At 45.4% G+C, this 22,665-nt stretch overlaps 1 long non-coding RNA gene and 1 other non-coding gene across 3 annotated transcripts; both read left to right on the top strand.

Moving 5' to 3' along the window:
* Positions 1-534: 534 nt before the first annotated feature.
* trnae-cuc (transfer RNA glutamic acid (anticodon CUC)) lies at positions 535-606 on the top strand. The gene has a single exon. It is a non-coding gene; the product is annotated as a tRNA-Glu (tRNA).
* Positions 607-9,524: 8,918 nt separating this feature from the next.
* Positions 9,525-18,487, top strand: LOC132808622 (uncharacterized). Of its 2 annotated transcripts, none has more exons than XR_009642125.1 (3): positions 9,525-9,653; positions 14,361-14,423; positions 18,431-18,487. It is a non-coding gene; the product is annotated as an uncharacterized LOC132808622 (long non-coding RNA). The 2 variants fall into 2 exon arrangements; XR_009642126.1 differs by lacking the exon at positions 9,525-9,653 and adding an exon at positions 9,674-9,747.
* Positions 18,488-22,665: the final 4,178 nt, after the last annotated feature.

Raw genomic sequence — 22,665 nt, forward strand, 5'->3', positions numbered from 1 at the left:
CCACCCGATGAATGGCTTAGGGCCTGTGGGAGTGATTAGTCAAGCGTACAGTGACCTGTCAATTAACCTTTCTTCCTTTCGAATTAAGAACATTCAATGTTTTTGTAAATCTTTGTGTAAAGGAAACCACTTTGTATCAGTACATCAGAGTAACCTGCCAGGGCACTTGAAGAGTTGGTCCCCTACTCTCCTAGGTTACTAGAACCTAGCGAGTTTAGCTTATCAGTATCAATGGAGCTATTGGTAAACAAAGGGGATAACTAAAATTAGGTATAGGAAGAGAAACCTACCCAGGTTAGCTTGCGCTACACCAGCTTCCGGGTCCACTCCGCGCTTTTTTCCAATAAAGGCGCGCAGGAGAGTCCCGGAGATGTGACTTGACTCTAAGTCTCCCCAATGTTATAGAGATCGCAATGTAACAAAAAAGTTACATTGATGGATGCACCGGTGAAAGTCTTCTTACTGCTGCAGCCCGGGTTCGATTCCCGGGCAGCGAGGCCATTTTCTGCAGAGCTACAAGGCCGGCTTTATGTCTCCCTGGTGGTCTAGTGGTTAGGATTTGGCGCTCTCACCGCCGCGGCCCGGGTTCGATTCCCGGTCAGGGAAGCTGTTTTTAGCTGGCCTACGGGCTGTCCATTCTTCTGAAATGCGCTTTACAGTTGTTTCTTGATCTTCACCGTACCTGGGTGCTGCAGTGTGATGTAGCTCGTTGAAATGACATCCTGATGCAGATTTGTTTGCATGTGTGGGGATGATTGCTTCTGCAGCTTAAGTACTTGGTTCGCGTGTGTTGTTTCCTGTAGACGCTGTTTTGAATTGACCATTGACTGTTCGCTCTACTGTGACATCTAGAACAACAGCACTTTTTGTTGTTCTCGTCTTTTGTGAATTTTATGCCAGTAAGGAGATTGTTGATGGTGTTGTAGGTTTCCTCTAAGTTGTTTCACGTTGTGATGACAAAAGTGTCATCACTGTAGCCGACCCAAAGTTTGGGTTGGATCTTTGGAAGGGCTGTTTGTTCGAAACGCTGCATTATTGCTTCTGTTAGGAATCCTGATATTGGTGGTTTCATGGGTGTTCCGTTGATTTGTTTGTTAGTCTTGTTACTGAATAGGAAGTGGGAGCTAAGGCACAGCTCCACGAGCTTGACAGTGTTATCTTTGCTGATGAAGTTGGTGCTGTTTGGTGTTTATGTCTTTGGTTCTTCAAGTAGTGTCTTCAGTTTTCTTTGGTCACGTTGATGTTAATGGATGTGAACAGGGCTGTATGCCAAAGGACAGTATTATTCCATCGTCTTCTATCTTGTTGTCTTTGGTGTTCAAGAATTCTTGGATGGAGTAACTGGAGTGGCGTGAGTCTTCGACTTGGTGTTTTAGTCTCAGTGGAGGTCTTTGACTAGTCTGTATATTGGTGTTCCAAGTGGTGAGACTGTGGCCTGAGGGGGGCTCCTGGTTTGAAGAGGAGGAGAACAGCAACAAAGTGCCATTCCTAGATGTCACAGTAGAGCGAACAGTCAATGAGAAACTTCAAACTAGCGTCGACAGAAAAACAACACATGCAAACCAAATACTTAACCGCAGAAGCAACCATCCCAACACCCACAAACGAGTGAACAATCCTCATTCTACCGGCGGAGCAGGTAAGGGCTGTTTGGCGGTGTCTGTTCGTAGACGCGGTTACGTTTGTTTCACGGTTTAAATTTAAATATCTTTTTCGAAAAAAGCGCGGAGCGGACCCGGAAGCTGGTGTAGCGCAAACTTACCTGGGTAGTTTTTTTTCCCCAATAAAGGCGCGCAGGAGAGAAACCCGAGGCACTACAGGGGTATCCCTCTGACAGTGGTGTGGAAAAATTGTGTCACGTTCCCTTTTTGCTTTGTTGTTACTAATGGATTACGTATCCCTCTACTTGCTAGAGATCTCCTCTGTCCTCTAACTATTACTATTGAACGTCATGATGCTAGTATCCTGATTCAGGTTCCACCTCATTTTGTTCAATGCATCAATACCAAACCAAAGCCACCTCGATGGTGGTGATTTGATTTGGATCCTTACGCTTTTGATCCTATTTTACATAACGTCCCTCACCGCCACATTACTTTAGCTTATGACTCATCCGGGAATGATCTCAGACTTGAACACATATTATAATCCCTTACTGGGCGCTACTCAGCACGCTTGGGTGATTGGTGAGATCAGGTCACCAGCTGGTGGCGTTCTTTTCGTGTCAGTTCCTCCTCATAGCTGGAAAACTGACCCCCTCATTTTCCCCCGTGTCACCACTCATTTGAACCCAGAACACAAAGTCCAATATGTAGGTTTTGACGCTAAGACTCTTTTTGACCATGCTGATCAAACTTGGCGTGAAATTCAGCTGCTTGCTCAAGGATTAATCCTATTTTATGCACAGCCTTTGTCGATACATGGCAGCCTTCATCATCATCATGTCTACCCTCGCCCGCAGGGCGCAGTATATCCTGGAATGTGGGTGGACTCCAAAACACAAGTGGGCCTTGCTCAGGTCCCACCCATCTCCATTTTGACCAAAGCTCATTCTGTCCTCCTGTCTATATCTCAATACTCCCTGAAACCTGTCATTGATTCATTTCTACAGCAAGGCCTTCTGGTCCCATGCCATTCTTCTGTCAATACACCTATCTTTCCGATCCCTAAACCAGGATGTCCTGAATGTTGTTCACGACCTTCGTGAAGTAAATAAAATCATTGAGGCTCATAATCCTCCAGTTGCCAATCCTGCTACTATCCTCAGCCAAGTTCCAGTTGATGCCAAGATCTTCACTGTCGTTGACCTCCAACATGCATTCTTTTGTCTTCCTTTGCATCCAAATAACCCAATACATTTTTGCCTTCTTTTAAGGGCCACCAATATACGTGGACTTGCCTACCTCAAGGGTTTATTCACTCGCCCACACTCTTTTCAGAGAGTTTTCATGCCCAGCAAAAATTATTTGAATTTCCTGAAGACGCTACCCTAGTTCAATACATTGATGACCTCCTCGCTAGCCCTGACAAAGTGTCCAATCACGCTGACTCCACGACCTTTCTCAACCATCCAATCAATGTGGTTATATTGTACCCCCCCAACAAAGTTAAGACTAATCAGAAAGAAGTTAAGTTCCTAATGAGCCTTAACGGTATGAACTCACTCCAAAACAACAAGTCTTTACGGAGCTTACAACGACCCTCTTTTCAGCACCAGGCTAGGCCGACGTTTGTATGACTGCCACTTTCATCTTTATGTTGCCATCCTTGATACCTGTGCTACAGCTGTTCTCACCCAGCAACATGGCTCCTCTTGGTGCCCTATTGCCTATTATGCTACTAAGCTTGACCCTGTTGCTCAAGGTATGCCTTTCTGCACCCAGATTCTTTCTGCCATCCACACTCTGGTAGTGGCTGCCTCTAATATAACTTTACATCAAAATGTAGAAGTCTGTACCTCGCATTCTGCAGTATCCTCGCTGATTTCTAAACATACTCTGCACCCCGCTATGGTTCGTATCAGTCGCTATGAGATTTCATTACTTTTGAATCCATTTCTCTCCTTTAAATACTGCTCTAACATTAACCCCCCTACATTCCTGCAGGAAGAACCGCTTGAACTGCCTGATCCTCCCCATGATTGTGTTTTCATAAATGAACTTGTAACTAAACCATCTTCTGATCTTACGGACGACACAGATGTGATCAACAAAACGGGTCAAGATGCAGGGAAGATACCTGCCCAACTGTCGTCTGATTCATGTGGATGGAAGTTTAATTGCTGGCTATGATCGCTGTGTGGATGGATCGTGTGGGATGTACTGATAGTCATTGGTCTCATCCTAGGAATATACACTGTTGTCTGCTTATGCGTGAAATGGACTGTGCATTGTTTTTCACCTAAGCCAAAGAGGAATCTGGTTATTTGACCCTTGTCTACCCCTCTAACTCCATGCCCGAACTTCCATGTTGAAATCCTGTATCTTTCAGACTCTGCTCCTCTGGACGATGACCTGGCAGAGGAGGCACTTGACTTATTTGAAAATACAAATTGACTGGATGGACTAATTATAGTTATAAGCCAAGTAGTTGTCATGAAATAACAAAAGGAGGGAATAAGAAAGTCTATAGCCATAAAACTTGTCTTTCAACATTTAAACTAAAATGTAATGTTGAATTATAGAGCACATTTGCTGCACACTAAAAAATAGACAGGCAGGGAGGCTTGGTAAAAGGGGAGAACTCAAGGTATGCAGAAGATAACCAAGTGATAACGGAATACCCTTAGGCAATTAAGAACATTTGCCTAAACAGTGAATCTGTGTAAAAAGGACACAGAGTGATAACATTCATGGCTGTTCCCTTGTGAAATTAATGACAGCGTTTGATTCTGACCCCGAAACGAAATTCAGTACTATCAAAGGCCTTGTAATTGACAGTCAGGAACTGTTAATTATAATGAATTCTTATTACCCCTTGCAAGCTAGGCAAACCGAGGGAAAACACCTTTGCTGTTACAACTCCCTGACTTGAGAGTTCAAAAGGACGAGAGAAAGAGAAACCATTATAGCACTGGTGCTCCCGAAGCCATTAAAAAAATTAACTCTTAGTGCTTACCTGCTTTGGATTGAACGTAATTGTATTTTTGAGAATTTATGATGGTATTGAGTAGCCATTACCGGTTATTAAATATGAACTCTGTAAAAGGTAACATTGATGAAGCTTTAACTTACTTGCTGTTCTTGCAGACCACTCTACAGACCTTTCAGACTGCCCCACTGTCAATTCCAACTCATCAGATCTTATGTCTTATTTGAATCACAATCCTGAAAAGAAAGCATGTTTAATTCGAAGACTAATGAATCAGTTTAAATGCAACCTTTTGGTAACATCTCAGCCTCAGGTACAGTATGATTCAGTGCCTAAAAAGCAGGGGTCTGCTCCTCGCTTGGAAATTATTCTAGGCCTAACATTGAAGAGATTCTGGCACAATGTGTCAGCAAGCCATTTTATGGTCAAAAGTTTGCCCTCTTGCTAAGAAGCCATTTTGGAAAACAGTTGTATCTGACCTGTGACCTGTGCAAGGTTAGGAACTCTCCAATTAGCTCAGATTGGTACCTCTTTATGATAGGAGTTTATCTCGCTAGCAGGCTCCTAACTTGGCTGGGTATGTTTTTCCCACCCGATGAATGGCTTAGGGCCTGTGGGAGTGATTAGTCAAGCGTACAGTGACCTGTCAATTAACCTTTCTTCCTTTCGAATTAAGAACATTCAATGTTTTTGTAAATCTTTGTGTAAAGGAAACCACTTTGTATCAGTACATCAGAGTAACCTGCCAGGGCACTTGAAGAGTTGGTCCCCTACTCTCCTAGGTTACTAGAACCTAGCGAGTTTAGCTTATCAGTATCAATGGAGCTATTGGTAAACAAAGGGGATAACTAAAATTAAACTAAACAGTCTGTAACAGTTTTTTTTTGTTCCAGACTCTCAAAGAGTACGATCTCCAGGATGAATTGTGAGAGGCTACAGGTCTGACTCCACAAGGGATTTCCTGGGCTGTCTCAAATTCCTACTTTAACACTCCAACTCATCCAGGTTGACCAGTTAGCCTAAACAGTCTAGTACCATTTGCTAGCACTTGGCCCATATCCCTCTAAACCCTTCCATCCAGATTCCATTCAAATGTTGTAATTTTACCAGCCTCCACGACTTCCTCAAGCAGCTAATTCCATACCCGCACCACCCTTTGCGTTAAAAAGTTGTCCCTTAAGTCCCTTTTATTTCTTTCCCTCTCATCCTTAAATGTATGCCATCTAATTCTGGACTCCCACCACCCCCTCCACCCCTCCCCCAAACTCAGGGAAAAGACCTTGTCTCTTTATCCTATCAATGCCCCTCATGATTTTATAAATCTCTATAAGGTCACCTCTCAGCCTCCGACGCTCCAGGGAAAACAGGACCAACCTATTCAGCTTCTCCCGATAGCTCAAATCCTCCAACCCTGGCAACGTCCTTCTAAATCTTTTCTGAACCCTTTCAAGTTTCACAACAAACTTCTGACAGAAAGGAGACTAGAATTGCACACAATATTCCAAAAGTGATCTAACCAATGCCCTGTACAGCTGCAACATCACCTCCCAACTTCAATACTTGATAAAGGAAAGCATTCCAAACGCCGCCTTTGCTATCCTATCTACCTGTGACTACTTTCAAGGAGCTATGAACCTGCACTCCAGATCTCTTTGTTCAGCAACACTTCCTTGGATCTTACCATTAAGTGTATAATTCCTCCTCTGATATGCTTTTCCAAAATGCAGTGCCTCATATGTATCTAAATTAAACTCCATCTGCCACTTCTCAGCCCATTGACCCATCTGATAAGGTCTTGTTGTCCTCTGAGCTAAGCATCTTCGCTGTCCACTACATCTTTAATTTTGGTGTCATCTGCAAAATTAGTAACCATACCTTGTATAGTGACATCCACAGCATTTAGAGTCATAGAGATGCACAGCATGGAAACAGACCCTTCGGTCTAACCCATCCATGCCGACCAGATATCCCAACCCAATCACCTGTCAGCACCCGGCCCATATCCCTCCAAACCCTTCCTATTCATATACCCATCCAACTGCCTCTTCAATGTTGCAATTGTTCTCGCCTTCACCACTTCCTCTGGCAGTTCATTCAATAAACGTACCATCCTCTGCGTGAAAATGTTGCCCCTTAGATCTCTTTTATATCTTTCCCCTCTCAACCTAAACCTATGCCCTCTCGTTCTGGACTCCCCAACCCCAGGGAAAAGATTTTGTCTGTTTATCCTATCCATGCCCCTCATAATTTTGTAAACCTCTATAAGGTCACCCCTCAGCCTCCAAAGCTCCAGGGAACACAGCACCAGCCTGTTCAGCCTCTCCATGTAGCTCAGATCCTCCAACCCAGGCAACATCCTTGTCAATCTTTTCTGAACCCTTTCAAGTTTTACAACATCTTTCCGATAGGAAGGAGACCAGAATTGCACGCAATATTCCAACAGTGGCCCAGCCAATGTCCTGTACAGCCGCAACATGACCTCCCAACTCCTCTACTCAATACTCTGACCAATAAAGGAAAGCATACCAAATGCCGCCTTCACTATCCTATCTACCTGTGACTCCACTTTCAAGGAGCTATGAACCTGCACTCCAAGGTCTCTTTGTTCAGCAACACCCTCTAGGACCTTACCATGAAGTGCATAAGCCCTACTAAGATTTGCTTTCCCAAAATGCAGCACCTCGCATTGATCTGAATTAAACTCCATCTGCCACTTAGCCCATTGGTCCATTTGGTCCAGATCCTGTTGTAATCTGAGGTAACCCTCTTCGCTGTCCACTACACCTCCAATTTTGGTGTCATCTGCAAACTTATTAACTGTACCTCTTATGCTTGTATCCAAATCATTCATGTAAATGACAAAAAGTAGGGGACCCAGCATCGATCCTTGTGGCACTCCACTGGTCACAGACCTCCAGTCTGAAAAACAGCCTTCCAACACCACCTTCGACCTTTGAGCCAGTTCTGTCTTCAAATGGCTAGTTCTCCCTGTATTTCATGAGAACTAAGCTTGCTAATCAGTCTCCCATGGGACCTTTGTCGAAAGCCTTACTGAAGTCCATATAGATCAGAGCTTCTGCTCTGCCATCATCAATCTTCTTTGTTACTTCAAAAAATTCAATCAAGTTTGTGAAACATGACTTCCCACGCACAAAACCACGTTGACTATCCCGATTCAGTCCTTGCTTTTCCAAATACATGCACATCCTGTCCCTCAGGATTCCCTCCAACAACTTGCCCATCACCGAGGTCAGGCTCACCAGTCTACAGTTCCCTGGCTTGTCTTTACCACCCTTCTTAAACAGTGGCACCACGTTTGCCAACCTCCAGTCTTCCGGCACCTCACCTGTGACTATCGATGATACAAATATCTCCACAAGAGGCCCAGCAATCATTTCTCTAGCTTCCCACAGAGTTCTAGGGTACACTTGATCAGGTCCTGGGGATTTATCCACTTTTAAACGTTTCAAGACATCTTCTGTAATCTGGACATTTTGCAAAGTGTCACCATCTATTTCCCTACAGTCTATATCTTCCATGTCCTTTTCCACAGAGAATACTTTCACCAAATATTCATTTAGTATCTCCCCCACTTTCTGTGGCTCCACACAAAGGCCACCTTGCTGATCTTTGAGGGGAAAGTGACGACTGTAGATGCTGAAGATCAGAGCTGAAAAATGTGTTGCTGGAAAAGCGCAGCGGGTCAAGCAGCATCCAAGGAGCAGAAGAATCGACGTTTCGGGCATAAGCCCTTCTTCAGGAATCGGGCTTATGCCCGAAACGTCGATTCCCCTGCTCCTTGGATGCTGCCTGACCTGCTGATCTTTGAGGGGCCCGATTCTCTCCCTAGTTACCCGTTTGTCTTTAACATATTTGTAAAAACCATTTGGATTCTCCTTAATTCTATTTGCCAAAGCTATTTCATGCCCCCTTTTTGCCCTCCTGATATCCCTCTTAAGTATACTCCTACTTTCTTTATACTCTTCTTACGATTCACTCGATCTATCCTGTCCATACCTGACATGTGCTTCCTTCTTTTTCTAAACAAGACCCTCAATTTCTTTACTCATCCAGCATTCCCTATACCCCCAGCCTTCCCTTTCACCCTGACAGGAATATTTATGTAAATGATGAAAAGTAGGGGACCCAGCACCCATCCTTGTGGCCTCCAGTCTGAAAAGCAACTCTCCACCATCACCCTCTGTCTTCCTACCTGTGAGCTGGTACTGTATCCAAATGGCTAGTTCTCGTTGTATTCCATGATATCTAACCTTGCGAACTTGTCCCCCTAGGGCAATCTTGTCAAACACCTTACTGAAGTCTATATAGTACCCTGGCATGTAGGCCGTCAGGCCCAGGGGACTTGTCTGCCCTCAATCCTAATAGTTTGCTGTGTACCTTTTCCCTCTCAATGTTATTGTTTAAGTTCCATCATCTCTGACTTGCCCATTCCAATAGGAATGGTACGATTGTTCTCAAGCTTGAAAACTGAGGAAAAGGATTGACTTAGCATCTTTGCCATTTCAGTGTTCCTCCTATTAACTCCCCGGTTTCATCTTCCAAGGGGCTTGAGTAACTCTGTTCCCTTCAGCATGCCAACAGAAACCTTTGCTATTCTTTTTTCATATTTTGCGCTAGGTTTCTTTCGTAATTTATCTTTATTCATTTTTTTTAGTATCCCTTCGTTTATTTTTGCAAGTTTTCCAATGTTTCATCTTTCGAGGTCTGGAATAACATTTCGGAAAAGACTGAATTTTTTTTAAACTACGTTAAAACTTTCAGGTGGCTGGCGAGGGGAGCAGGGAACACATTCGCCCCGCCCCCATTGCCTCCGATTGGTTGGATGCCTCGTCGAACCGCGCCCGCTACACGCGGGGTGACGTCACGGTCTGGTCACCCTGCTCCTTGAGTTGGCGCATGTGCAGTGTAGGTCATGTAGTGGGACAAGACAGTGTTACTGAGTGTGGGAGAGGAATGGCGCCGGCGGCTTAAGGAACAAGAACAGAAACCGCTGGAAAAGCTGAGCAGCCCTGGCTGCATGTGTCAAGAGACTCCGAGGAAACGTTACGTGTCCAGTAATTCTCTTTCAGAACAGAAACAGGTTTCGGAAACATCCCGGAGAGGTCGCCAGGCCTGAGCGCCCGGGGAGAGGGGACAGTGAGGACCTACTTCGACACTGTCCTATCCCCCCTCCCAGTCCAGGAACTCCCCACATACGTTCAGGACACCACCCACACCCTCCACCTCCTCCAAGACTTCCGTTTCCCCAGCCCTCAACGTCTCATCTTCACCATGAATATCCAATCCCTCTACACCTCCATTCGCCCATGGCCAGGACCTCCAAGCCCTCTGTTTCTTCCTCTCCCGATGTCCCCAACAGTACCCTTCCACCGACACACTCATTCATCTGGCCAAACTGGTCCTCACCCTTAACAATTTCTCCTTCGAATCCTCCCACTTCCTCCAGACCAAAGGGGTAGCCATGGGCACCCATATGGGCCCCAGCAATGCCCATCTCTGTTGGCTATGTAGAAAAGACCATCTTCCGTAAATAAACCGGCACCACTCCCCACCTCTTCCTCCGCTACATTCATGACTGCATTGGCGCCATCTCGTGCTCCCGCGAGGAGGTTGAGCAAACTTCACCGACACATTCCACCCTGACCTTAAATTTACCTGGACCATCTGACACCTCCCTCCTCTTCCTGGACCTCTCCATCTCCGTTAATGACGACCGACTTGACACTGGCATTTTATAAACCCACCGACTCCCACAGCTACCTGGACTACACCTTTTCCCACCCTACCTCCTGCAAAAATGCCATCCCGTATTCCCAATTGTTTTGCCTCCGCCGTATCTGCTCCCAGGAGGTCCAGTTCCACCACAGAACACACCAGATGGCGGCCTCCTTCAGATACCGCAATTTCCCTTCCCACGTGGTTAAAGATGCCCTCCAGCGCATCTTGTCCACATCCTGCACCTCTGCCCTCAGACCCCACCCCTCAACCGTAACAAGGACAGAACGCCCCTGGTGCTCACCTTCCACCCTACCAACCTTCGCATAAGCCAAATTATCCGCCGACATTTCTGCCACTTCCAAACAGACCTCACCACCAAGGATATATTTCCCTCCCCATCCCTTTCCACCTTCCGCAAAGACCGTTCCCTCTGTGACTACCTGGTCAGGTCCATGCCCCCCTACAACCCACCCTCCCATCCTGACACCTTCCCCTGCCTTTGTCCCACTATTTTGCGGGAATTGCAAAATCTGCGTCCTCACCTCCATCCAAGGCCCTAAAGGAGCCTTCCACACCCATCAAAGTTTTACCTGCACATCCACCAATATCCTTTCTTGTATCCATTGCTCCAGATGCTGTCTCCTATACATTGGGGAGACTGGACACCTAGCAGAGCGCTTTAGGGAACATCTCTGGGACACCCGCACCAATCAACCACACCGCCCTGTGGCCCAACATTTCAAAACCCCCTCCCACTCTGCGAGGACATGGAGATCCTGGGCCTCCTTCATCGCTGCTCCCTCACCACCAGACACCTGGAGGAAGAATGCCTCATCTTCCGCCTCGGAACACTTCAACCCCAGGGCATCAATGTAGACTTCCAACAATTTCCTCATTTCCCCTTCCCCCACCTCACCCCAGTTCCAAACTTCCAGCTCAGCACTGTCCCCATGACTTGTCCTACCTCTCTATCTTCTTTTCCACCTATCCACTGCACCACCCCTCCCCCCATACCTATCGCTTTCTTCCCACCCCCACTCACCTGTTGTACTCTATGCTACTTTCTCCACACCCCCACCCTACTCTCATTTATCTCTCCACCCTTCAAGATCTCTGCCTGTATTCCTGATGAAGGGCTTTTGCCCGAAATGTCGATTTTCCTGCTCCTCAGATGCTGTCTGAACTGCTGTGTTTTTCCAGCACCAGTCTAACCTAGACTCTGGTTTCCAGCGTCTGCAGTCATTGTTTTTACCGAGAGGAGACAGTGAGACAGGGGAGGATTGGAAACCGCGGGAGGAGGGAGACTGGGGAGTTTATCAACTCCTAGGGGAGGCCTGAGGCCGTGAATAAAAGCTCCACAGGCCCAGTGTTTACTTTGTTTAAGGAAGGACCTCTGGGGGCAACCGGTCGCCATATTCGTGAGGGTAAGACGCATCTTGTCTTGGGACAGGGAGCGCGAGCTTCCTTCTTGGTGAGGGCACCATCAGCTGTCATTTCTGGGAGAGAATTCCAACTTTGTGGCAGCCTTTGTGTCAATGGGAATTTTCTCATTCTGGATGTAAGTTTGCTCGCTGAGCTGGAAGGTCACTTTCAGATGTTTCATCACCATACAAGATAACATCATCAGTGAGTCTAGTGGAGCGCTGGTACTATGTCCTGCTTTCTATTTATGTCTTTTGGTTTCTTAGGATGGGTGATATCATTTCCGTTCTTTTTCTCAGAGCATGGTAGATGGGGTCCAAATCAATAGATTTCCAGTTGGAACGACGTGCTTCGAGGAATTCTTGTGTGTTTCTGGTTGGCTTATAGGATGGTGGCTTGTCATAGGATGGTCCCAGTCGGCATGGTATCCTCCGTTGTCTGTATGTAAAGATACTAGTGATAGTGGATCATGTGTTTTTGTGGCTAGTTGATATTTATATATCCAGGTGGCTAGTTTTATACCTGTTTGTCAGATGAAGTGTTTGTTACAGTTATAGAATCTCTATGTGTGGAAATATGCCCTTCTGCCCAACAGCTCCATACCGACCCTGTAGAGAGTATGCCAGCCAAGCCCATTCCTCTACAATTACCCCTGACTTATGTACCACTATGGGCATTTTTAGCATGTTCAATTCACTTAGCCTGCATATCTTTGGATTGTGGGAGGAAACCGGATCACCTGGAGGAAACCAACACAGACACGGGGAGATTGTGCACACTCCACATAGACAATAGCCCCAGGATGGGATTGAACCCGGGTCCCTGGTGCTGTGAGGCAGCAGTGCTAACCGTTGAGCCACCATGCTGCCCCCTTATATTTCAACAGTCTTTCAACTTTAAACACATTCATCACGGTCTTCCCAGAGGATCAGACTGTTCTCTCTCATTAGAGATGGCTGGTGGTGGTTTATCTTGAGGGTCACCACACCTCAGCCGAGGGGAAAGGCCGAGAAGGAGATCCTCACATTTCTCCAACTTGGGTGATACATAATGTGAAGCACTTTAGTATACTTTTGTTGAAATATTATCATTAGTATTAGCTGTTGCTGTTGCTGTCATTTATTGGCAAGACTCATGTCAAGTGAAACAATTTTAGCAAGAAATTGTCAGCTGGCAGAGCTCCCCCACCCACTGCCAAAAAAGTGAATGGTTTTGTTGGTGAAAGAAAATTGGCAAAGAAAAAGAAATTAAAGTGTCATGTACCTTTAGAAAGAGTGGAAGGGTTGATGTTTCAAAATAAATGAAAACAACATTTATGAAGTGGAGCAACAAACTAAATTAACAACGCAGATTTCTTTTCACATAACTGCACTACTGCAAATGTCTGTATTATGGGAAAATGTTATGCACTAAAATATGTTATTATTTTGTAAAGAGTCAGATCAATAGGTTTAATTTTGTCAATAGTGATCAATAAGATCTTGATTTATACAACATCTATGTGAGATGCACTGGTAGTTAATACTTGATTAAGTCTCCACTGACCACCACAAGAACAAAGTTTTTCCCTGTCTGAACTGCTGAAGCCATCCACCAAGGGGAAAAGTTTCTTCCTATCTAGACCCTAAGTGTCTTATCTGTACACTCCAAACAGGTCCTCACTCAGCCTTCTCTGCTCTAAGGAAAATACCCTCAGCCGATCTAATCATTCTCATAGCTGAAACCCACCAACATGCACCACCCTGGGTTAGTATTCCCTTTCTAGTGCCATCACGTTTTTCTAATAATGTGACAATCAGATCCACTACTCCAGCTATGGCCCAACTAATGTCTTGTACAGTTCCATCATGATCTCCTGGTTCTCATGTTCAATGCTTTAACTACTAAGAGCAAGTATTTCATATGCCTTCTTAACCATTTAATCCACATGTCCTGTTGCCTTCAAGAATCTATGAACACATATACCTTTCTCTGATCTTCAGTACATTCTAAGTTCTTGCTATTCATCATGTACTCCCTTGCCTGTTGATCCTCCTGAAATGTATCATCTCAATCTTTTCAGGATTGAACTCCATCTGCCATTGTTCTGCTCATCTGACCAAGCCGTCTTTATTGCCCTGTAGTCTAAAACTTTCCTCCTTGCCATATATTAGTGTGGGTTCTGAATTTCTTTTGGGCCTGATTTATTGAGGTTGCATTGTGTTCATTTTGTGGGCATAGTTTGAGAAGATTAGGAGGATACTTGGATTCAGTATCTGTTTATACCCAAAGAAGAAACTCAAACCAGATTTTTTTTGATCCAATGTTTTCCCGGTAACATTTTCACAATGACTTCAATTTCCGCAACACCCTTTGCTTAACTTAAACTATGTTCAAATCAAGACATTACTGAATCGAGATCATAACTTCTTGTACTATTAAATCTGTCTCAAGCAATGCACAAAATTAGGTAATCTTGCATTATTATTTTATAACTGCTCAAAACCTTTTCTAAAAAGTGACGGGATGAAGATTGAAGTTGACTGACTGAACTGCTTTCTTCATTTTATAATATTGCCAAAAAAAGTAAATGTTCAAACATGTGCAATCTTTTTCTTTCTCTAAAATAGGTAATAAGGTGAAAGGGAATAATGGACAAAGCACTGAAAACAACGCTGACTCTAATTCAGCAAGTATGTTCTTTTCAATAAGTTTAATTCAATGTTTACATTAATTACAGTTATGTGAGTGGCACAAATAACAATAAGGCTGTTACTTAAGTTTAGAAATTCAATCACACTCTGTGTAGATGGCTTAAAATCATTATATCAAAAGCTTAAAGCGCTTGCATAAAACACAAAACCTCAGTTATGTTTATTATTTCCCAAAATGGGTTATCAAGTGAAAGGGAAGTATAATTGGAGATTTGATGACAGCGGGCAAAATGGCAACTCTAATTTCGCAAGTATGCAAGGTTTAAGCTTAAAATGCATGACAGGCTTATTTATCCAAGAAATAAGCACCTTTACTCTCTCTAATATTAGCTCCAATTATCAATGTTTGATATCAAATTAGAAGATCTAGCTTGAGAAATCTACAACGTATTGCCACACGCTTGCTATAAATATGACAGGGACACAGTAAAAGTCGTGAAAATTAAGTCAGATCTTTGTGGTTACAGATCCATAAGATACAGAAGCAGAATCAGTCCATTCAACTTGTTGAATCTGCTGTACCATTCGATCATGGCCAATGTTTCTCAACCCCATTCTCCTGCCTCCTCCCTGTAACCCTTGATTTCCTTACTAATCAAGAGCCTATCTTTATCTGCTTTAAAAGCACTCAGTTACTTGCCTCGTTTCAGTGGCAATGAATTCCGCAGAGTCACCTCTTTCTGACTGAAAAAAATCTTCCTTATCTCATCCCAGCATTTCTTGCCACTGACGACTATGGGGGCAGAGTCTATGTCTATATTTCCTTGTGTGGTAATGTGTAAATAACATTTGTTTTTTTCAGGTTCATTAGCTGCTGCTTAGGTGAGTTGGTAGGTTTGTGGGCTACCATGATGCGGAGAGGTTTGAGTTGTCTGGACATCATTTTGAACATAGAACAATACAGCACAGAACAGGCCCTTCGGCCCACGATGTTGTGCCGAACATTTGTCCTATCCATGTACCTATCCAATTGCCGCTTAAAGGTCACCAATGATTCTGACTCTGCCACTCCCACAGGCAGCGCATTCCATGCCCCCACCACTCTCTGGGTAAAGGACCTACCCCTGACATGCCCCCCCTATACCTTTCACCCTTCACCTTAAATTTATATCCCCTTGTAACACACTGTTGTACCGGGGGAAAAGTCTCTGACTGCCTACTCTATCTATTTCCCTGATCATCTTATAAACCTCTATCAAGCCACCCCTCATCCTTTGCCGTTCCAATGTGAAAAGGCCTCGCACTCTCAACCTATCCTCATTAGACCTATTCTCCATTCCAGGCAGCAGCCTGGTAAATCTCCTCTGCACCCTCTCCAAAGCTTCCACATCTTTCCTAAAGTGAGGCGACCAGAACTGCACGTGGTACTCCAAATGTGGCCTCACCAAGGTCCTGTAAAGCTGCAACATCACCTCACGACTCTCGAATTCAATTCCTCTGCTAATGAACGCTAATACACCATAGGCCTTCTTACAAGCTCTCTCCACCTGAGTGGCAACTTTCAAAGAGCTATGAACATAGGCCCCAAGATCCCTCTGTTCCTCCACCTTACTAAGAACCCTACCGTTAACCCGGTATTCCGCATTCTTATTTGTCCTTCCAAAATGGACAACCTCACACTTGACAGATGTCTTTGATGTAAGGTAATGTGGCTGGTGTTTCTGTGCATGTGTCTGCTTGTTTGAGTTCGTTGTTGAGAAATCAGCGGACAGGGTTTATTGGGTACCTGTTCTTCTTGAATATGCTGTATAACTATGCTCTTCATAGTTCCTGGGTGGTGCAGTGTGTAGTGGCTCGTTGAAATAGTATCCTGATGCAGATTTGTTTGGGATGATTTGCTTCTGCATTAGGTACTTGGGTCTGTGTATGTTGTTTTCCTGTAGACGTTAGTCTGAAGTTCCCTATTGACTGTTCACTCTACTGACATCCAGGAATGGCACTTTGTTGTTGTTCTCTTTTGTGAATTTTATGCCAGTAAGGATATTGTTGATGGTGTTGTAGGTTTCCTCTAATCTGTTTCATTTTGTGATGATAAAGGTGTCATCACTGTGGTGGACCCAAAATTTGGGTTGGAGCGTTGGGAGGGCTGTTTGTTCAAGTCTCTGCATTATTGCTTCTACTAGGAACCTTGATATTGGTGGTCTCATGGGTGTTCTGTTGATTTATTTGTAAGGCTTATTATTGAATGTGAAGTAGGTGATAAGATACGGGTCCACAAGCTTGACAATGTTATCTTTGCTGATGAAGTTGGTGCTGTTTGGTGTTTATGTCTCTGGTGGTTTTTGTAGTGTAGTTAGTGTTTCTTTGGCCATGTTGATGTTAATGGATGTGAATGGGGCTGTTATGTCAAAGGACAGCATTATTTCATCCTCTTCTATCTTGGTGTCTTTGGTGTTCAGGAATTCTTGGGTGGAGTGAATGGAGTGGCATGAATCTTCTACTCAGTGTTTTCGTCTTCACTGTTGGCCTTTGACTAGTCTGTATACTGGTGTTCCAGGTAGTGAGACTGTGGGCCTGAGGGGGGCCTCCTGGTTTGAACAGGACGGGAACAGCAACAAAGTGCCATTCCGAGATGTCACAGTAGAGCAAACAGTTAAGGGGAACTTCAAACTCGCGTCGACAAGAAACAGTACACACGGACCAAATACGAAACTACAGAAACAATCATCCCAACACCCACAAACGAAGCTGCATCAGATTATTTCAACGAGCCACCACACATTGCAGCACAGAGGAACTGCGAAGAGCAGAAGAGAAATACGTATACGTACTCAAGAAGAACGGGTAGCAATAAACCCAGTGCGCCATTTTCTCATTGATGCTTCCAAGCTGACCCTCAAATTTGGTTTGTCCCTGCATTCTTTCCTGGTTGTCTTTTTGCGGGTTTTGAAAATTTTTCCAATCCTCTGACTGAGGATAATAGTTGGGAAGTTGTGTTGTGGCTGATAGGACATTGGGTAGACCACTTTTGGAATGTTGTGTGCAATTCTGGTCTCGCTCCTATCAGAATGATGTTGTGAAACTTGAAAGGGTTCAGAACACATTTAAAAGGATGTTGCCAGGGTTTGAGCTGAATGGGCTGGGCTGTTTTTCCTTGTGCACCAGAGGCTGAGGGGTGACTGAGAGTCATTAATAAAATCATGAGAGGCATGGATAGGGTAAATAGACAAGGACATTTCCCTGGGTGAGAGTATCCAGAACTAGAGGATAAAAGGTTTAGAGTGGAGGAGGGCAAGATTTAAAAGGGTCCTAAGGAGTAACCTTTTCATGCAGAGAGTGGTGTGTGTAAGGAATGGGCTGCCAGAGGAAGTGGTGACTGTTGATTCAGCTATGACATTTAAAAGGCATCTGGATAGGTATATGAATAGGAAAGGTTTAGAGGGATACGGGTAAGTGCTGGCAAATGGGACTAGATTAGGCCAGGATATCCGGTTGGCCCGAAGGGGCTGTTTCTGTGCTGTAGACCTGACTCTGGCTTGCCACGAACATTTGCCATGTCCATATGTTTAGTTTCTCTCGGGTTGTCTGTGTCAATGCCTTGATGTCTCATTCCACCCACCACATACCACCACCACCCACCACATACCACCACCCACCACAGGGACGATAACCAATTCATGTCTGATTTTTATCAAGAAGCTGTATTGCAGGTTCAACCTGAATTTTCACTTCTTTTGCTTCCCAAAATCAGACTTGCTCACTCTCAGCAATATCCTGAAAGGTATTAACTTTCACGTGGTGTTATCCAAAATTCGTAGGTGTCAGTCCTGACGTTTTTGCTTTTTCTGTCCCTGTAAGATCCAGAATCAGCAACTTCAGGAGAATTAATTTGAGCGGAGTGAGAATAGAGGAGGAGGAGAGAGAGTGGGATGCTTTCAATTTTGTGGAACAGCAAAAGAAAAAAATGTTCTGCAGAAAGTGGAGTAGCTTGTTCTGAATTTCTACCTTGGACTGACCGTGATGACTTTTGTAATCTCTCTTTCCAGAGTATTTGAAGATCTGAAGACTGAAGTTTAAAAATCAACAGATGAAGGGCCTATGCCTGAATTGTCGATCTCCTGCTGTTTGGATGCTGCCTGACCTGCTGTGCTGTTCCAGCACCGCACTTTTCAACTCCTCTCCAGCCTCTGCAGTCCCCACTTTCACATCAATGTCTGACAGTCACTCAATCTATCGGGACCTCAACGATTTTCAACTATGATTCTGTGAGAAGGAGCAAAACATTTTGGTTCCTGTTTCAGACCATTTTCAGCATCAGCGGGACTGGATGAGAGTCTGTACTGTTACAGCGCACTGTGTGTAAAGCCTGAAACAGTTATACGGCCAGGAAAGAGGAATTTACTGTGGACAGGGGCCGTACACGAGGCTGTAGCTGCGGCCATGGTGAAACCAGAGGAATCCCACACTGTGGAGAAACCGTGGAAGTGTTGCGACTGCGGGAGAGGCTTCCATGCCCCATCTGTCCTGGAGATTCATCGGCGAAGTCACACCGGGGAGAGGCCATTCTCCTGCCCCGAGTGCGGGAAAGGCTTTACGTGCTCCTCCCACCTGCTGGACCACCGCCGAGTCCACACTGGGGAGAAGCCATTCTCCTGCCCTGAGTGTGGGAAGGGCTCCACCTACTCCACCCACCTGGTGGCCCACCAGCGCGTCCACGCTGGGGAAAGGCCCTTCCCCTGCTCTGAGTGTGGGAAGGCCTTCAGCAAATCCTCGGACCTGCTGAAGCACTAAAGGGTCCACAGAGGGGAGAGGCCATTCAGCTGCCCTGAGTGCGGGAAGGCCTTCAGTGATTCCTCTATTCTGCTGAGGCACCAGTGGATCCACATCGGGAAAAGGCCGTTCTCGTGCCCTGAGTGCAGGAAGGGCTTCACCCGCTCTTCCGCTCTGCTGACCCATCTGCGGGTCCACACGGGTGAGAAGCCCTTTAGCTGCCCCGAGTGCAGGATGGCCTTCAGCAGGTCTTCCCACCTGCTGAGGCACCAGCGGGTCCACACTGGGGAGAGGCCGTACTCCTGCCTCCAGTGCGGAAAGTGCTTTACCCAGCCCTCCAACCTGCTGACCCACCAGCGGATCCACACCCGCGAGAGACCGTTCTCCTGCCCCGAGTGCAGGAAGGATTTTGCTGTTTCCTCTAACCTCGTGGCCCACCGGCGGGTCCACACGGGGGAGAGGCCATTCAGCTGCCCCGAGTGCAGGAAGGCCTTCAGCGATTCCTCTGCTCTGCTGAAGCACCAGCGAGTCCACACTGGGGAGAGGCCCTTCAGCTGCCCTGAGTGCGGGAAGAGGTTTACGTTTTCCCGCAATTTGCGGAAGCACCAGCGGGGGCACCAGCGCTCACAACAGTCAGATTCCACAGCTAACACTGCTGTGAGTCCCCCCCAGGACTGATTCTCCTGACAGTGGGTGCAGTGGGAGAGTTGGTGCACTGTATTTGTTTTCCGTTGGACTGCAACCCCACGGTGGCTCAGGGGTGGTATGGTGACTCAGTGATTAGCACTGCTGCCTCATGGCACCAGGAACCAAGGATCAATTCCACCCTTGGGGCGACTGTCTGTGTGGAGTTTGTGGAGGGTAGGAGAATGGATGAGATAAGAAACCGCTGCCTGTCTTGAGACAAGTCTCCCAAAGAGAACTTGCTGACTGATTGTCTGATCTACTGATCCTCACAGTACCCCATTGCCCTCAGTTAACTGGAGGAGGTCCACACAGATGTACCGAAGCCCCTCTTTGGACTGTGGAAGGAAACCTGTGCAGACAGGGAAAACGTGCAAACTCCACACAGACAGTTACCTGAGGCTGGAATTGAACCTGGGTCCCTTATGCTGTGAGGTAGCAATGCATAGCAGTGTGCTATCCCAATATGTTATAAAATTTGAATAAACCTACTAAGTTGTAAATGTGTCCATAACAAGAACTTAGTGTAAATGTTTGGAAGCAAAAGTCCATTGGAATTGTCTTTGGGATGGATCCAAAACTTACTTCATTAATGATTGAAAATACTTTGATCTCTGGAACTGTCTGCCAGAGAGTGTGTTGGAGTCAGATTCAATTACGGTATTCAAAATAGAGGTGGATCATTAAACTGAAAAGGAAAGCAGTTGCAGTGTTCAGTGAAGAATAGTACAAGGTACTGTAGTGGATTTCAGAATATGAGTTTCCTGATTGGGGCTGTTCACTCGCTCCTGTTACCATTTCAGGTTGCTGACTTTTCGTCAGCATCCTGCACATGTTGGGATTTTTTTCTCCTTTCTAGTATCTACTTGAGTGACTCAGTGACAAATCTAGTTTATGAATTGTTCCTATGATATCCACAGTGCTATATAAATTGTTGTGGGTTACAATGTGTCCAAGTGAGGAAAAACAAACTGTTCATCTTAAATATTTATTTTTAAACAATGGAAATAAAATTAATATTTGGAAAACACACAACTTGCTGTGTAGTAAGATCATCAAAATTAGGAATGGGAGTAAGTAATTGACCATTGAGCTGCTCTGTCTTTCATTTATCTAAATTCTCTTTCCTGCACTTGTTTTTTTCATGACTTCATCTGCTGAAGTGACTACACTCCAAAAGCTTGTGATTTCAACATAGAACTAGGCGCAAGAGTCGGCCTTCCGGCTCTTCGAGTAAAAAATGAGGTCTGCAGGTGCTGGAGATCACAGTTGAAAATGTGTTGCTGGTTAAAGCACAGCAGGTCAGGCAGCATCCAAGGAATAGGAAATTCGACGTTTCGGGCATAAGCCCTTCCTGATGAAGGGCTTATGCCCGAAACGTCGAATTTCCTATTCCTTGGATGCTGCCTGACCTGCTGTGCTTTAACCAGCAACTCACTTCCGGCCCTTCGAGTCTGCTTCACCACTCAATAAAATCATGACTAATCTTTCCGTGGACTATAGTCCACTTACCTGCGTTTTCACCATATCCCTTAATTCTTTCATTTTTTTCAAAAACGTATCTACTGCTTCTAGTGATTGCTGAAGTAATGTCAAATACTTCCCTGGGTAAGGAATTCCATAGATGAACAACCCTCTGGGTGACGAAGTTTCTTCTCAGTTCAGTTTTAAACCTGCTTCCTCTAAGCTTGAGGCCATGCGCTGTTAGCCTAGTTTCACCTTCCAGTGCACATTCTATTTCTATTTCTTTCAAAATTTAATATATTTCTGTAAGATCTTCCAAACAACCTGCTGGACTATAACCTGGTGTCATGTGACTTATGACTAAAAACTTTCTTATTACGCATCCTCATAGCAGTGGGATTTCAGGGCTCGAAGATTGGGACACTACCACTGCATCATAAAATAAAACCCTCTGCAGCAAATCGGTCCTCTTCTGTTGAATGAATGGGGAGAGGTTTCTTCTCAACATGGGGTACAAATATTATACCCTCAGAGCCCATTACACTGAATTGAGTCCTCTTCGGTTGAATGAATGGATGTGGAGGTGCCACAGTTGAAATCGTTAAAAATCACATCTTGCCCCTGACTATGTGACACTACCGCTACAGCCCCAGAGCCCGTTGCAGTAAATTGGGTCAGCTGCTGTTGAATGAATGAACGGGAATGAAAAGGGCGGATACACTGAGCCGCTTGTGACATTCCCCACCAATCCCAAAGCTTGTGGTCGGTACCGACCAATCGGAGAGAGAGATTGCAGAGGGTGGGACAACACGACACGCAAACGCGGCCGCTATTGGTCAGGTGGCGTAAGGTGCGCTCTGATTGGAGGAGGCGTGGATGACGCGCGTCACAGAAGGTGGAGACGGAATGAAGAAGATAAACAAAGATGGCGGCGCGAGGCTACGGTTTCTGACGGAGGGAGGGGGGCAGACAGGCATCGTTTACCTCAGAAAATACCTTTAAAATACATTTCAAATTAAAGTCGGAACTTTTCAAACAAGAGGTGACGGTTACCGGGTGAACGGGAAAACAAATTAAAACTGTCGGCGGTGGAGGAGAGAGAGCCGGCGCCCGCGGCTTCTTCGGCGGCGGCCGGAGCCCAGGAGCTCAACAACCCCCCGGAGCTGGAGGAAGGTCCGAGCTCCAAGAAGCGGGGGGTCCGGCTGGAGGCTGGATTTACTCAAGGCTTGTATCTATTAACTTATTTAAATGGTACCTACTGTATGGGGGTATGGTTTACATTAAAACCGGAGGATCATGTCAGAGTGTTTGTTTATATTGAGCAGTTGTAGTTGGTAAAATACACTCCCTGGAGGAACACCTT

Source organism: Hemiscyllium ocellatum (assembly GCF_020745735.1).
Source record: "Hemiscyllium ocellatum isolate sHemOce1 chromosome 27 unlocalized genomic scaffold, sHemOce1.pat.X.cur. SUPER_27_unloc_8, whole genome shotgun sequence".
Taxonomy (NCBI): Eukaryota; Metazoa; Chordata; class Chondrichthyes; order Orectolobiformes; family Hemiscylliidae; genus Hemiscyllium; species Hemiscyllium ocellatum.